A 16,273-nucleotide genomic window follows, 5' to 3' on the forward strand; every position below is an offset into this window, starting at 1 on the left:
AAACCTAAATACTTGTTCTTTTGGGGAATATTCACAATTTTTAACATAACCTGACTGTTCTAAGAAGCTGTTCAGAGCAGATATTTGCTGCAACTTATATCCTTAGGTTTTTTTCTCTTGCTTTATTTACTTAGTTTACTAAACAAATTTTTTTTTCTTAAATTATATTAATTTAGCCTAAATTATTAGAGAAGTTTGATTTCTGCTGTAAACTTTTCTTATTGGCTAATGGCTTATTGGTTTATTGTCTTTTTGCAATGTTTTTTAGTTGAATTTCAGTTGCAACAAAAGTAACACGTAAGTTAAAAGAAGCTCGTAGGTGAAGGAGAACTATACAGCACAAAGTCACACCAGGAAAGTAATTAATGTAACAACAGCGTTATCAGAAATTATTAAATGCACCAAAATGATCAAAGTTGATTTTTCTTTCTATTCACCTCCCCTCTTAAGAAAACCAAAACCCAACAAACCAGCCAACCAACCAAAAAAAGCCCCAAACAAACAGAAACCTCAAAAAACCCCCAACCAAACCACCACTTTAGAAATGTTTTTGAATGAGATTTTGTTTCAGAAGGTGTTTACAGAAAGCAAATACCATAAACCCCACAAATATTCATGGGGATATTCATGCATAGCAATAGTTGTCATGTGGTTCTTTCGTAAAATGTTTGCTTTTCCCATGATAAGCTGATACCTCTGCATATTCATAGTTTTGAGGGTTTTATTGCTAGAAACAGCTTTCACAAGCATAGACCTGATCATTCAGATAGGAAGAAGAAATAGTACCACATGTATGAAGTAAACAGCAAATATTTTTGAACATGTGACAGACTAAAATGACAGTGAAAACAGAGAATAAATATGTGATAATTACAGCTGGTTCCAGATAAATTCCTGTGTGTTGTCACATTGAGGAAAATAATGTCAAAGTTGCATTCTTTACTGAATGAATTGCTCACTGGGAACGTTTCTCCTGCCTGTTCAACAAAGCATACTTTTAATGAGTGCTTTGGCAGGAAATTTGCTTTGTGCTACTGTTGAAGATATCAGTTTTCATTGAACTTGATGAGTGTCCGATACCAAAGTATCAGTTGGAAGTGTTAGCTTGTGCTTTGAACAGCAGCACTTTCCAGGAAAGATGGATTCATCCTGAAATTGGTGTTATTTGACAACTGGCTGAATAATATGTCTTTGAGTCTTATATCCTCATGGCAAGCAATTTTTATTGTATTCTATGTGAGACTAGAATGTCAGGATGCCTATTCTGGTAAGTGCTCAAGACAAAAGTAGAGTTTGATAGCGTAATGGTAAATTTGAACAAGGAGCTTGCTTTACTTTTAGACACTGCTGCTACTTTTTACTCATGGACATAATTCTTTGTCCTGGCTTTCTTCTGGGGTTTGTCTTTTCAAACAGTTATATAGAATTGTACATAGCGACCAACCTATCCGTTAGGTACAAAAAATAGTACATTGGTGACTTATTTTAGAGGTGTGTTTTCAACTAAGGAAGTGATGGCATCAGACAGTGGTACAGCAGGAGGACCATCAAAAGCAGTTGTCATTAGTACTTGTGCTTAGGATGCTCTTTTTGCGGCTGTAAAATTTCCAAATACACAGTCCCCACTCCAGTGCAGCAATGCCCAGCTGGTGACTGGAGCTATGTGGACAAGAATGATGTAAGTTCTGGTTGGTTGTTATAGAACAACGTATTTTTATGTTAACAAACTTCGTTGCTCATTATTTTGTACTCAGTTCTTATAATAAAACCTCACTGAGCCCTTGCATTTCTTTAAGGCTTAAGTATGTGATGCACTTTTCAGGAAAAGCTCAAAGGTTTGAAGAAGCAAAGTAGCCTCAAATTTTGAGCTTCCCAGTAAAAAATTTAACAAAGCGTGCTTAATATGTATGTATGTACAGTTGAGGACTTTGAACAAAATAGTTTTTACCTTTATGATTCCATTGCTTTAATGTCAATTAAAAAAAGAGCACCCAGAGACAAAGTACTTGCTGTAGATATCATGTTTCACCATCAGTGTCTGTGCTCATAGTGGCTCACATGCTTTTCCTTAACTAGGTAAAGTGATGTTGCTGTTAATGGAAAATATCGTAAGTAACGTTAATTTTCTTCCCTCTTTTTTTGTTTTTCAGTGGGGATTTTTAAATGCCTTTTTACAGAGATCACTGCCCTAATGATATATTTTGCTTCACTTCTCAATCTCATTTAAATCCTGCATGATTCTGTATTTCAATATAGACAATAACCACTACCCTTACAATCCAATAGCATGTCAATTCTTACCAGTTTCTTGAAGACTGACTTGTCTCCAGGTATGCAGGATATACTTGCTTGGAGCTGTGCCTGATTTCTAGGAGTTAGAGTTTCCCCCGGAGATACTGCAGATCCTGTGGTTGTCACATACCTGCTGGGGGCAGGAGGAGGCTGGGAACTTGGCTCCTGTTCCATCCAGCTCTTCCTCTTCCCCTCCCTGTAACACAGGGAGAGAGCTTTATCACAATTCAGGTAGTAACTTTGAAATTGTCTGATGTAAAGCAGTTTTACCATAATCTGTTATGTGTAAATCGGGTAATCTGGTGTGATAGAGCATGTAAAGCAATGTCAGTTCCTCAGAAGTTGTAAAGACGACCTCAGCAGCTGCTATTACATTTTGAGGTTAGGCAATGAAGTGTGCATATTTCATTGTTGTATTCTGATCCAATACTTTTAAGAACTAAACAACTTTGCTTGCAGATAGATTTTATTGATACGTCATAATCTTTAGTGATGCAGGGTCAGAGAGAGAGCCTCTTTTTTGTGTATCTTGGAAACCTCGTGCCACCCAGTTCTGGATTTGTACAGCTTAGGCGATTTGGCCTGTAGGACTGTAGATGTTAGGTATGATACACCCAGATAGGAGTTTTAAGGAGAGAAGCAATGTGGAAATAGGTCTTTTAATTGCCATTGGGAGTCTAGTGTTTAAAGTTATTTTTAATAAGAACAGTAAACTCTGTTGTGAGAAGTCCAGCCCCAGGAAGTACTTGGGAGATGACATGACCTAAGTCCTGAAGGTCTGGGCACCCTGCCTTCACTGGGCAAAAATAGATGGCAGAATGCACATAGTAAGCAATTCACTTCTTCCTGCCAAAGTGCATGTTTGCATCCCTAGTGCAGTGTAGAAAACACGGCATGGCTGATGCAGTGCCACAACTATTTCTGAGATTTTTTGCCTTGTTTACTTTATAAAGTTTTAGTGTTTCATGAGAATAGCAAGAATTCATCATTGATTAGTTGTGTGTAATCATCTCTCATTTGTATTAATTAGGAGAGGAAGGCATTCAGTAGCTTTCAGATATAGGTTGCTGTAATTTAGTCCTGTTTGCCCTCATGCCACATAAACAAGAACACTAACACAGTAACAGTTGTTATTATTATGCATGCCTTGAAAGATGAATGGAAACCCAGCAGTTTCCGTGAAGGACTCTGAAATAATATCTATGACATCTTTTATGACATCTTACTTAGCAATTAAGTATTAATTAGTTTTGGCCCTAGTTTTGCTTGCTTCTAAAGAAGATGTCTCTATGGCAATCTCAGAAATTCTCAATAGAAACTGACAAGTTGGGGAATGTGTAATTATGATAATTATTTTGTTATACATTATAATGGTAATTATTTTGTGTACTTATTATATAATGGGAAAACAGATGTAGAAGTCTGGTTTTCCTCCCCTTTATAATAAAAGAAGTAATTATAACAAGAAAAAACCAGCTCATTTTATTAACCTAAATGTATGTAATCTCTTTATTAGTATTATTAGTAGTTTGAACTCTGGAAAATTTAATAGACATATTTTTGAAAGATTTTAAAAGTGTACTGTATGGTTGTTTGTTTTTTTTTTTTTTGCTGAGCTGTAGCAACTGACTAGTACTGAAGACAGCCTGAGCAGAGACTTTATTACGGCAGTGAGCCAAAAAGTTAAGTCTCTCGTAACAAAATCTCCTCCAACAGAGGGCTCAATTCAGAGAAGCATCCAGCTTTCAGACAGGGTTGGTCAGTAGTGAGGGTGATCCGTGGCAATGGGGATCACTCAGATGAGGCAATGTGACACTCATTGGGGCACTTTAGCCCCTTCTTCATTCTCCCATGAGCATCTGCATGTTCCTGGGAATGTGGGTATTTGAGCTGGCACTTTGCATCTGCTTTCTCCTGCATTCCTTAAGTCCTCCAGCAGTAATGTCATTTAGGTTGCCAAACCAGACCTAGGGGTGCCTCTACATGTTTGTTTGAATAGTGATAACCTTGCCAACCTCCATTGGGTTGAGCATCACCTCGAGAGAGACTGTTGGGAGAGGAACCTCCATTCCTCCAAACCTTTTGAACTTCACAAATGGTGTTTGACCTTGTTCCTCAGCACAAACAGGTATAACAATTTTGGGAGAAGTCTGGTGTCTGATGTCTCCAGTCACAGTCAGCTACTCTTTTCTCTGTACTTTCTTCCATCATGGTATCAGGCAGCCCAAGGTGAGCATGTTGAAGTGCTGGCTTGTTTTTGAAAGGTCCTTCTACCCTGTCAGCTTCTTTCTATCTCTCCCTGGGGTCACACACACAAACCTGCTTGGGTTTCTTTCTGGTTTTCTGCCTCAGACTTGGTACTTCTGCAAGCTACTTGAAATCACCAGTGTGATAGGAAAATAACCTGGCCAAACCCAATCATACTGTTTTCTGCTTCGCTGCTAAGTTGAATTGATTGCTGGAGTCAGTGCCACACTCATTGCAAAGGAGGGCGTGAAGCTGGGGGTTGGGATCAAAGACAGGAAAAACAAGGGACAACAAGCCATTATGTCACACAGCTGTATGTAAAGCTGCAGGACTGCATCTTTTTCCCACTCCTTCATTTGCTTCCTACTACCTAGTCCAGCTAATAATGTGTGCATGCAGAGTAATTGTTTCAGCATTTGATTTCACTGTGTAAAGTAGAAAGAAAGCTGAAAGTCAGATGTCTTCTTACTTGAAGTCTGATATTTCTCTATTATGATAATAAAAGATGTTTTTCGTGCCTTTGCATGTTCCGTCATGGTAAACAGCTGTGCCACCAGATTTCATGGAGAAGTAAAATAGATTTCAATTAAATTATAGAACTGTTTGCATGAAATTTCATAGAAATCTGCTTTGAACTTTTATTTGTAGAAACTGTGACAGGGTTTATGTAAGTAAGTATTAATTAAAATATTCTCTTCTGTAATTTATTAGCATTATCATTTTGCAAGTTATAACTTGTAAAAAATGCATTTATCCAGGGTATAAGTTATTAGTTGCCCTATTAAAAAAAAAAGGTCAAAAAAGTCGCTACTTAGATATTAGCTGTACCCCAAGTCTCCTGTGACTTAACAAAAATGTAAAAATGACCAATCCTATCTCATATCATGCAGAACCATGTGTTGGAGTCACGGTGTGAAGTCTCTGAAAAGCTGTCCCCAAGTGTTTTGAGTCTGTGCAACGGGGATACCAGCAGCTGAATCTGATGGTTTTGCATTTAAATGTGAGTATATACGATTTTAATAGATTAGGTCTTAAATATTACAGTTTTAGCTAGTTAGTGTGTGTGTTTGGAATATAGCACCAAGTACTTAATGTTCTCTACAACATATCACTATCTTTCCCCCAGAAAAGTCAAACTACTTATGTAGTGTAATATGTATGGGCTAATTATTATATATATATCACTGTGCCTTGTCTCAGTAGCATATTTGCTATTGCAAATAAAGCAACAAAAGTAAAATGGGGAATTTTGTAAAACTGAATGCAAAATACTCACTTGAAATGAGTGCCCTTTTTAACTGGATACTTCAAAATTATGATAGGTGACTTTTGACCTGCAGTGAATGAAGCCAAGTCTTTGTGTATTCTGTCTTTAGAGTGAGAAGTGTAACTAAAGTTGATCAATCAACTTGCTCAAAACTTGATCAAAGTTGATCAAAAAACCAGCAGAGTAAAAGAGAAAACACTTTGCTTTTCAAGAAAGTGTCCAAAGAGGTCAAAATGTTGGAGGGGGAAGGCTTTTTTTTTTGTTTGTTTGTTTGTTTTTTTTTTTTTTTTGTAAATTCACTGGTTCCACCAGTTGCTATGGAGTTATACCAAAATCCCACCTGTGGCAGACCAGATACATAACCTTTCCTTAAAATTATGCACATTGTTGAATATTACGTGGTCCAGTAACATGTAGGAAGAAATGTTTTGGGGTACCACCTACAGGTGACTATAGTCAAAAAACATACAGGAAGGAATAGATTTGCAAGCCCAGGAGTGGCTGAATAAAAACAATGATGAAGAACAAAGCAGCTTGGCAGGTAAGGAACAGTGTAAAATATTAATAGCTAGGTTGATAATCAAGGAGAGGAAGAACACACAAGACTTGTTGAGCCAAGAGACTGGCAAGCTTTGTAGCAGTAAGATTTTTCAGAATCTGACTCTGTTGCATATAACTTCAAAGTCATGAAAGCCATCTAGGTCCAGGAATGCTTGATTTCCTCTCCTCTTCACTTTTTAAATGACATCTTAAAATGTCATTTTAAGATGACATTTGCATTAAATAAATAAAAATGAAATACAAACCTTCAAAATCCTCAGCAAGAATTGTGTTATAGAAATTTGAAACATATACAAACTGCTTATTCAATATAAATGAGGTGATGAAAAATAATTTGGAGCCCTTTACTAGTTCTGAAAATGGCACACTTGATTTACAGTTCTATTCCTTATAAAGCAATTGTAAAAATTTTATTCTATAGCAACATAAAAAGTAGTCATTTAGTAATTAAAATATTTGGTATGTTTGGGCCTCTACTATTCAAAATTAATGACAAATCTACTGAGGTGATAGCTGAAATATGCTTGTAGAAGCAATGTGAAAGATAGTGGTTGGTTTAGGAAATCTACTGAATTTAATGGAAAAAATGCCACGCATGCAACCAGTGAGCTTAAAACGTAGGGTTCTTTTAATAAAATGTTCAACTGTAATTACTTGAAAAAAATATATTGGTTTTGTGTTGGCGTTTCAAAAAAACCATTTTGTTATGAAAGCTAGTTTCAGTCTAAATTTTTGCATTGTATGAAGTAATGTAATTCATGTCAATAAAATTCTTGTTCTCAAAGTCAACAGTTAATTTTCATGTAGTGATGCAGAAATAGAGAGAAAGTATACATTAAGGTTTATATGTAAACACTTGTTCTAAGCATGTAATAAATGTTTATTAAAACTTATGCTTTGAGATATGCTCCTTATTTAAATCATATGGTATTTACTCTGTTCAATTCTTAACACATTTCCGTGTCCATCCCCTAGAAATTACCAAGTAAGAAACTTAGTGTTTGATTGTGAATGCAAGCTGTTTTCTTCTGCCTTTGCTCCTTTAAGATTGTAATTTGACTTTGAGAATAGCCTTCCTAGTGTCTGCAACTGTTTCCTTGGCACCTCTGTGCTACTTTTTAATATTGTCTAGCTTATTTTAAAATTAGAATTGACTCTTTCTTCTTGTGTTTCATTTGCTGGGCTATTCCATTTGCTGCTGGTACTTTTTGGATGTTTAAAATAAGTAGACAGGTGAGACTGATTTTGGTGATAGAGGCAGTTACAATTAATATGATTCTTTTTTGTTGCTTTAGAAATGCTATGTGCTTGTATATACAAACCATTCCTTGATTCATTGAGGATATGACTTTCAAAAATGGTATTGTTAAAGGCAGTTGTAGTTGTAATTTTTGTGTGGGGCACAAATTGATTAATTTGTGCTAAAAAAATAGACAGTTACCAGAGCTTCACAAAGTAATCAGGGGTTTTGGGGCTAGGAAGTAGATTTATGAATTGGTCAAAAACTTTTCTTCTTACCCTAGCAAAAATTGTTTGAACTATTCATAAGAAGAGGAACAACGACAAGGTTTAGTTCCTCTCTTAAAAGCATGTTCACTTTTGCAGATTGTGTAAATGAAGGATCCTACTAAGAAAAATATGACAAACATGGAAGTGTTTTTATTAAGGTCAGACCTTTACAAAATCGTCTGCTTTTACAGTACGTATGTTTGGGGGAGGGGGGAAAGTAGAGAACAAAGGCAAAAAAGCAACAATTCTTAAGGATGGTTAGTCAGTTAGTACCGATTCTGTCAGAGCAGACAATTTCACACTTTTCCTTAGAAGCTAGAAAAGCATTCTTTCATACATTCAGTTAGAAAAGGAAGAGTTCATAAAAATCTTGTAAATAAAGTGGTACATACATGATATGTAATAGCAGTGCTGAGAATATTTAACTAGAGACAGCCTTTTTGCTAGCAGTTGGAAGGAAGAATATGAGGAAGATTGACAAAGAACAAAGGAAAAATGAGACGCGGGAGAAGAAAAGATTAAGGAAGAAAAGAAAACAGTCTAGCTTATCAGTTTTCTTTTCATGAGGAATAATCTAAGAATGAATAAAATTCTAGCTCAAAGAGGAAATATTTTTACATCACTATAGCTCAGAGAAGAATACCCAACATTATTAGAAATTAATTCTGATATTATCTTTTGAAGGTCAAGTGAAATTGTGCTTCAGATATAGACTACAATCCAGGCATGTTCTCTGTGCAATTAAAAGCAACAAGCTCTCCACTAAAGAATGTGAAAACTATTCAAATTAGCTTGGAGGAAGAATATATGTCTTCATTTTATTACAACACTATGCATTTCCAAGAGTAATGACATTAATCTCTAGCTTTGTACTTCACTTAGTTCTGCAAAGATATATTGTATGACTTAAAGAAAAAGACTAGAAAACGGAAACATGATTTTCAAGCTTTTTGTAAGTATAGGCAGCAGTTCTTGCTTCCCCCCCCCCCATATTTATAAAAAGCAATGTAATAACTTCCATGAACATGCAGCATAGGAATATGCAATTGGTAAATGAGATAATTTATATCTTAAAAAAACAAAAAAGGATAGAAAGATCCCAATTAGCTTATCGTAATCTATATTGCACTTAATTTCTCTAAATGAACCTATGAACAACCTAAGCCTGTTTGGGCTTGGGATGTTTTGTTTTGTTTTGTTTTGTTTTGTTTTTTCTTTTTGCTTTCCTTTTTCACCTCCTCTTCCCCCTTACTCACACCTCTCCCCTGAATTTCTAGGTGAGTTTTATGAAAATTACATGTTTTCATAATTTTAAATCTTAGGGTCTTAAATTCACCTCCCAGACCTAAACTAAGATCACCCTGTTTATTACAAAGGTGCTAAAAACTCCTGTGGCTTTCACAGAAGAGGCTCAGTAGTGCTCAGCACTTCTGCAAATAACTTACTGGAAATGTAGGCACTTTTGTTTTAGGTAGTTAAATATTGATTCAGAAGTTTCGAGTTAAGCTTTTTCATTTGGAAACATACCTTTTGATAGGCTCCTTAATTTCTACACTGTGCGCTTTTATAGCTTAAATGGACCACTGATGGGACTAAGCTGTGTCAGGCGGTCAAGTAGTTGTTACTAGGATACTGCTGGCTGATATGGTAAGATGCTGTTTCACTTCAGAGTTGAGTAGCAAAAATCTAAGTTGTGCTACCATCACATCAGCCTTTCCTTTGGTATATACCATCACTGTAGCATTTCAACTATTTTAATTTCAAAATATTGACATAGCAGCATTTGATAGTACATAGAAAGCATGATTGAATTATTGCAGCAAATATAGAGAAAATGCTCCAGTTTGTGGAAAGGTTATTTTAAAATAAATATGCAGTTTATTATTTGGGGGTGGGGGTTGTCAAGATTAAAAATAACTTTGGATCAGAAACTGTGTATAAAGGGCACTTAAAGTAGTTAGGTTCTTGTTGATGTAACTCAGCTTCATGCACAGGCATTGAATTAACTGAGTCAGAGTATTCAAGGGTATAGAATAATACATCATGTAGATCCATGTACAGATGGCCTGTTGTCTCGCCTTTCCTGCTTCACCCTCAGCAGCAAGGCTGTACCCAGACCTCTGACTGTGCTCTCAGCAAGCTTCCCTGTATGGCAGTTTTGCCTGTGTCCTTCAGCTCCAGCTGCCATAATGCAGGAGTTAAATGACATGGAAAATATTGTGTTGACCCAGCAGACCTGTGGGACATTCATGCAACTTACAAAGGTCCAGCAAAGAGGCTGAACATCTTGTAAAGTCCAAAGTAGGATTCTGGTGTGATTTACATTGGTGTATAGACTTCGAAAGGAGACCGATTTTTAATGTCAGCGCAAGAAATCTGTCTTTGTCATATGGAGAGAAATATTTCTATAACTCTTGGATCTTTCTCAGCTAAGTCAGTCTTCTGAAATGAGAATTTCAAAACTACACTTACTGCAGTATTTTATCTATGAGTCTATAGTTGAGAATAATTTCCTTCTCTCATTCATTCACTTAAAAAACCCAAACCAAACAAATCCACAAACAAACAAACAAAGAAAACCCACCAAAATTCATCTGGGTAATAATAAATGAAATGGGTAAGTGGAATAACAGAACCAAGACGTACAAATATTTTTAATAATATTATAAATACTCTGGTATTAGAAATGCACCAGAAGAGATTGTTCAGATAGTTGGCAGTATCCTAAATATATGCATTTTAATATAAATTAATTTGTGATATAAATTAATTTGCATTGAAATTTAGTTGTCTATTACAATGAACAATAATTTATATTGGAATTTTTCTGACTGCTAATGTATTTAATTTATGTTTATTATTTGTTTCCCTGCAAAAATTCCAAAAGACCTTATGGAACAAAATAAGGGAGGTGTTGACTTTTAACTCTTCTGTTGTTTGTAGCTTTAGGGTTTTTCATCTATCCGAGCTGATGCCCTCATGTAGAGCTAATTTGATTTCATGATACTGCGTAGTAGTATTTTTGTCTTGTCTTTTTCTTTAAGAGGCATGTAACTCCTTCTGTGACTTAACTGCCAATCTTGATTTTAAAGACCAAATTTAGACTAAACCCAGAACCTAGGCATTTGAAAGATATTTCAAAATTTTGTGGCAAGATATGTAAAAATAACTCCTAGGTCTCTTTTTGCAAAAGGGAGTACTAGCAGACATGTCTTCCATGACTTATGGCAGTAAATAAACCTTCCAAGAGTCCAAGGTGTATAGTAGTTGTTTGTAAAAAGAAGCACACAAAACACCAACAGAACAACCTCATCCAATATGAGCCCTAACTAGCATTTCTCCTGGGACAGGCCAAGGTGTACTTGTATGTAGAAATGCTTTCAAGCATTTCTATGCTTGTGCCTCTTTAGTAAATTTCTTTTCTTTATGTTCCGCGAAATATTCCATCCTTTCCTAGAAAGCTGAGTTAATTTTTGCTATTGTATGAGCTGGGGCTCTGAACATCTGCAGGAACTCTTAAACAGAAAAACTTGCTCAGTACTATGAAGATACTTATATCCTTGTGTTGTCTCTTCTGTTTAAAATAATTTCATTTATAATGGAAATCACAGCGCATCCCATTTCCAATTTTCTTAGCTGTGATTTTGTTCAGGGCTCACTTCTAATAAAAGATTGAGAGTCTAAAAATGTGGGGCTGCTGATCCCAGAGGAGGGAAAATAGTCCTGGCATGAATAGTGTCTTCAAGATTCATTTTGTCTAGAAGAAATTTTTACTGATTTCAGTCCTTATAGTGGACTTTGAATTAGAAGGGGGTGTGGGGAAGAGAGGGAAGGGGGAACATGTATGAGAAAGGGCTGTCTTTACAAATTCCTGAGTAGCAGATGGGATGTTCTGGAAATATTTAGATCATACCAACAAATAAAGAGTAGCACATGGTCCAAAGAAACAATGTTTTTGCCTGTACAGTAAAACAAATAATCTGGTCTCAGAGTCACAGCTGCTATGGCACAGTGACTCATAGTCTGTAAAGTGTGGGATACTCCCTTTATAAAATGCAGTGGAATGAACTGCTGTTCAAATGCAAAATCTTCTCTAAGACCCACACTGTGTTTCTTCTGCTGAGCCTTGAACAGAAATGTTTTGACTTGTCAATGAAAAGTAGTTCACTTCGGAAAAGAAAGAAGCATAGAACAGGATAAAAAAAGCATTTAAGTGAGATGTGAAAATAAAGTGGGCTCCCCGCTTGCCCAAATCTTTAAGTAAGACATTGAGATTCTTGTTTTGGTGATTTGATTCCTTTCCTCCTCATTCCTCTAGATTAAAATAAATAAATAAATCACTTTTATAAGTATTTCAATGAAGTTCTCCCCTTGGGGTTCTTCAGGGAGAAATACTCTCATGCATGTGCATACACTGACTACAGGGAAGAAATTGCTATTTTCTGTTCACAGTTAAAGATGTTTTAAATAGACATTAAAATTATTAGAGTTGGGCCTTCTGGGTAGATGTTTTGTTTTAAGACTTTAGCACTTGAGAAGAAACTAGTTTTAACTAGAGTTGCTACTGTTTACCAACAGTAGCATTGTGACTGTGATGGTCTTGGACTATAAACTTTGTTTACAGAGAAGGAACTCTGATACAATTGTAAAAAACAAAGTTCTGCTGTGCAAATCCTTCTTGAAGTCACTTTTTACTAGTGCTTTAAATCCTTCTTACTTTATGCCGGCTTATATTTTAAAATATAGCGGTTAGTTAATATCAGTATGTCATACACGACTGCTTGCCAAACTGCTACATAGGGAGTCCAAGCAACTTAACAGGACTAGAGCTGCCATGGGCACAGGCATAGCAGCCCAGACTCCCATGCACAATCACAGTCTGAAGCCTGTGACTTCTGTGGTACAGCAATGGTCCCTGGAGTGGTTTCACAGAACTGAGCTTCTCTTCCAAGGTGCTGGATGAAAGTAAATGGAACTGTGCATCTTTCTCATTTTTATGATTAAAACCCCAAAAAGACTAATCTTACCTGCAACAACAACAGCACAGCTTATGTTATGATACTCCAAGCAATGGAGACATATAAAGGTCCAGAGAGGATCCCTGTATGCCCCTAGGTTTCCCTGAGAGAGGAAATGGAAAGAAAAGCTTGCTGGAAAGAGGCAGTGGAAAGGACTGGCTCTGTATCTGAAATGCTTTTCACTGTCGATTTATGTGAGGGCTGTGAAGGCGAGAGACATGGGTCTTGTTGCAATGGACCCTTTGACAGCTGTACATTGTGACACAGTATATGGCTGTGCCATATACTGCAAATGTTATCCCTAAATATTGCTGTAATGGAGTAGCATGCCTCTAGTATGGTGGATTTCAAAGCTGTGTCAGTCTGGGCGTCCTCTGACCCTTGCATTCTGGTCACTTCTGTGAAGTGGAGTAGCCAGTATGTCTGATCTACTATTTGTTATAGGTCCATGCACTTGAAAGTGAGAACTGGAAGAAACCTTACGTTCTCAGGTGCCACTTGCATTCATATGGAAATAAAAAACCTAGGTCTCAAATGGAGCCTGATTTCCATTGCATTTACAATTAAGTACTAAATGAATAAAAACAAAACCAACCCCACCTGTATCTATAAAAAAGGACTGTGTTCAGGTATCTATTATCAAATTAGTTCCTAAACAGTGATACTGGTAGGCCTCTATTGCCATGCCCCCCTCTACCTGGGCTTTGTGGGAAGCTTCAGAACTCCCATGGAGAAGGTAGTGCTGTCATGATGTGAAAAGCTTAATAGCAGTGTAGTGGCTTCAGAGGAAAACGAATGGTGGTACTTAATGCTTAAAAAAAAATCCTGATACCAAGGTAATCTGTGCCTGTGTGTGAAGAAGCTCAGGTGGATAGCAAAATCATTAGTGCTAAACCTATGAGACTGTTCAAAAAAGTGTTGTGGGTTCATATTTCTGTTTTACTCAGTGCCGAATGAAGGAAAGGAACAATTTTGACGGATAAAGCACAAGTAACAACCATACAAAGACAGAGCATACAAAATAACATCCACAGCACAATGCCAGCTAAAGATAGGTTTTATGGGTAAAATACATCTATGTTCAAATAAAATATAGTTAATGACAGTCATGAAATTGCATAGGCATACAAAGCCTTTCTTATATAACACGTTTCTATGCCTTTGCTGAAGATTCAAAGCTTTTTCTGGATGCTATTTTAGTAGGATAATTTTCATTCAGATGCTAGTAAAACTTAAATGGATCTCTAAGCTACTTAGAAATGAGAACCAATGCTACGTTATTTAGCAGTTCAAACTGAAAAAAACAAACCAATGCAGAATGTGAAATGCATCTACACGAAGCACAAAGATGTAGTAAGGATTGTTCTGTTCATATTTACACTGATGTACTTTTGATGAACTTCAGACTCTGCTGCTTCTTACAAACTAAAATGTTCCTAGGTCTGCAGCAGTGTTAATATTCTTATGATATGCTAATAACATTACTACTGTATCTTTCTCTAAAGGTAGAATACTGTTTTTCAATTCCAAAACATTCAGGTTGTGTTAGAAGTATGTGCGTGTGTATATATATATGTGTGTGTATAGCTATATTAAAAAATAAAAATATATAAAAATATATATATATTGTGAAATTCAGTTTTCAAACTGAACGACTGCACAAATCTGAGCTTAAGGACTTTAACGAGATAGTAATGTTGATTCTGCACAGAATTTCCCACTGATGTCATGGGTACAAATACAGGGGGTATCTGTCTGGAACTGTGTAACATGAAATCTACTACTAGTTGGCACAGAATTGTAGAATTTTAGTATTGCAGGAGCCTATTCTTGTAGCATTGGTGCAGCCACTATGGACATGTTTAAACTTTTTATAAGATCATACCCATAATAAAACAAAAAGTTACAAAACCAGATGTTATAAAACAATGTAGAAAGAAGCACTCTTGTTTTCAGTTTATTAGTACATATCTTGATAAAATATTTAGTAAGGTGAACTGTGTCACAGGCAAGCACTGCACCGGCATCTTGTTTTAATTCTGGTCTGCACTCCTTAGCTCTGCAGGCTTGCATTTGATCTCTGAGCCAAGATAAAATCCACAATGAGAACCAAACAGTACAAATAAGCAGAAATGTCTGCTTTGGTAAAAGGTGTAAAACAGGAGTATTCCACTAGTCCCAACAATACGTAGCACCAGGTGCTGTTATTCACATGGTCATTGTTCTGAGACAGCACTCTCAGACAGGGCTTGCAAATTGTGGAAGTGGAGGAGACATAGCTGCTGAAAACTCAAAGGGGAAGTTGAGAGACGCAGCGCGCTGGTGCTAGGGAGGGGCATGGCTGCCCAGGGTGCCACAGCTACCACCGTGCTGCAAATGCAGCTTTACTTGTAGGCTGTTTGAGTAGTTACCACAGTAGGTAAGGAAGAGTATTAAACTAATGGATTTTCGTCACCCTTTTCCAAGTGCAATTTTAATGTGCTTTACCCATCTGAGTCTTGGATTTTTATACTTCCGTATAAAATATTTTACTTCTGTGAAAATATTTTTCTTAATTAATAATCCCCAAGAAACTGGCCATTATGAGCAGTTTTAAGAGTGGCTTGGAACTTGGTGCCCTGGTCAGGATAGGGTCTATTAGACCCTCAGTAAGATGAGAGGCTGAGGAATGTGTTTTTTTAATAGTTTGTAACCTTTGTTCTGTTCGATAGAGCTAGATCTTGGATGCTGCTAGATCATTTATTCAGGATAATCTGTGGCTTCAGACTGGTTTCCATTATCTGAGGTAACATGAAAGACTTAAGTTCTTCATACTGTAACCTTCTAGTCTGCCCCTCAGAATGGATGAGGGAGCACATTTCAGAGTAGAGATGTTTAAATAATTAGTAGCAAGTTTACTGCTACTTGCTTTCAAAGGGGTTAGCCCTAGAAATAAGCACAGCTGTTGTATACCCAGGAGTTAAGTGTTTTCAGGATGGCGCCTTAACACAGCACTTGTACAGGACTTGTATGGTATTAACAATTTTAGGTCCTGAACCTGCAAACACTTATGCATTTCAGTAACTTTATTCCTGAGAACAGTCCAGTAGGACTCACATGGGTGTGATTATGGACACGAGTAAATGCTCGCAAGATTGCGGCATTAGTTTTCAAAGGGAGCGTAAACTCTATGGACCATTGCAAAATTATATTTACTGCAATGACCTGTGAAATTGCTACATATACATGTAGCTTACATGAAGTAAACTACACATTCCTAGTAGCCAGTTCTGTGGATGTTTAAATGAATAAGTAGCTCTACTCATGCAAGTAAATGTGAGTAAACATAAGACATTGGGTAACAAACAAGGATAAAGTTAGTGATACATTTAAATGTTTG

This window comes from Psittacula echo, assembly GCF_963264785.1.
Source record: "Psittacula echo genome assembly, chromosome: 1".
NCBI lineage: Eukaryota > Metazoa > Chordata > Aves > Psittaciformes > Psittacidae > Psittacula > Psittacula echo.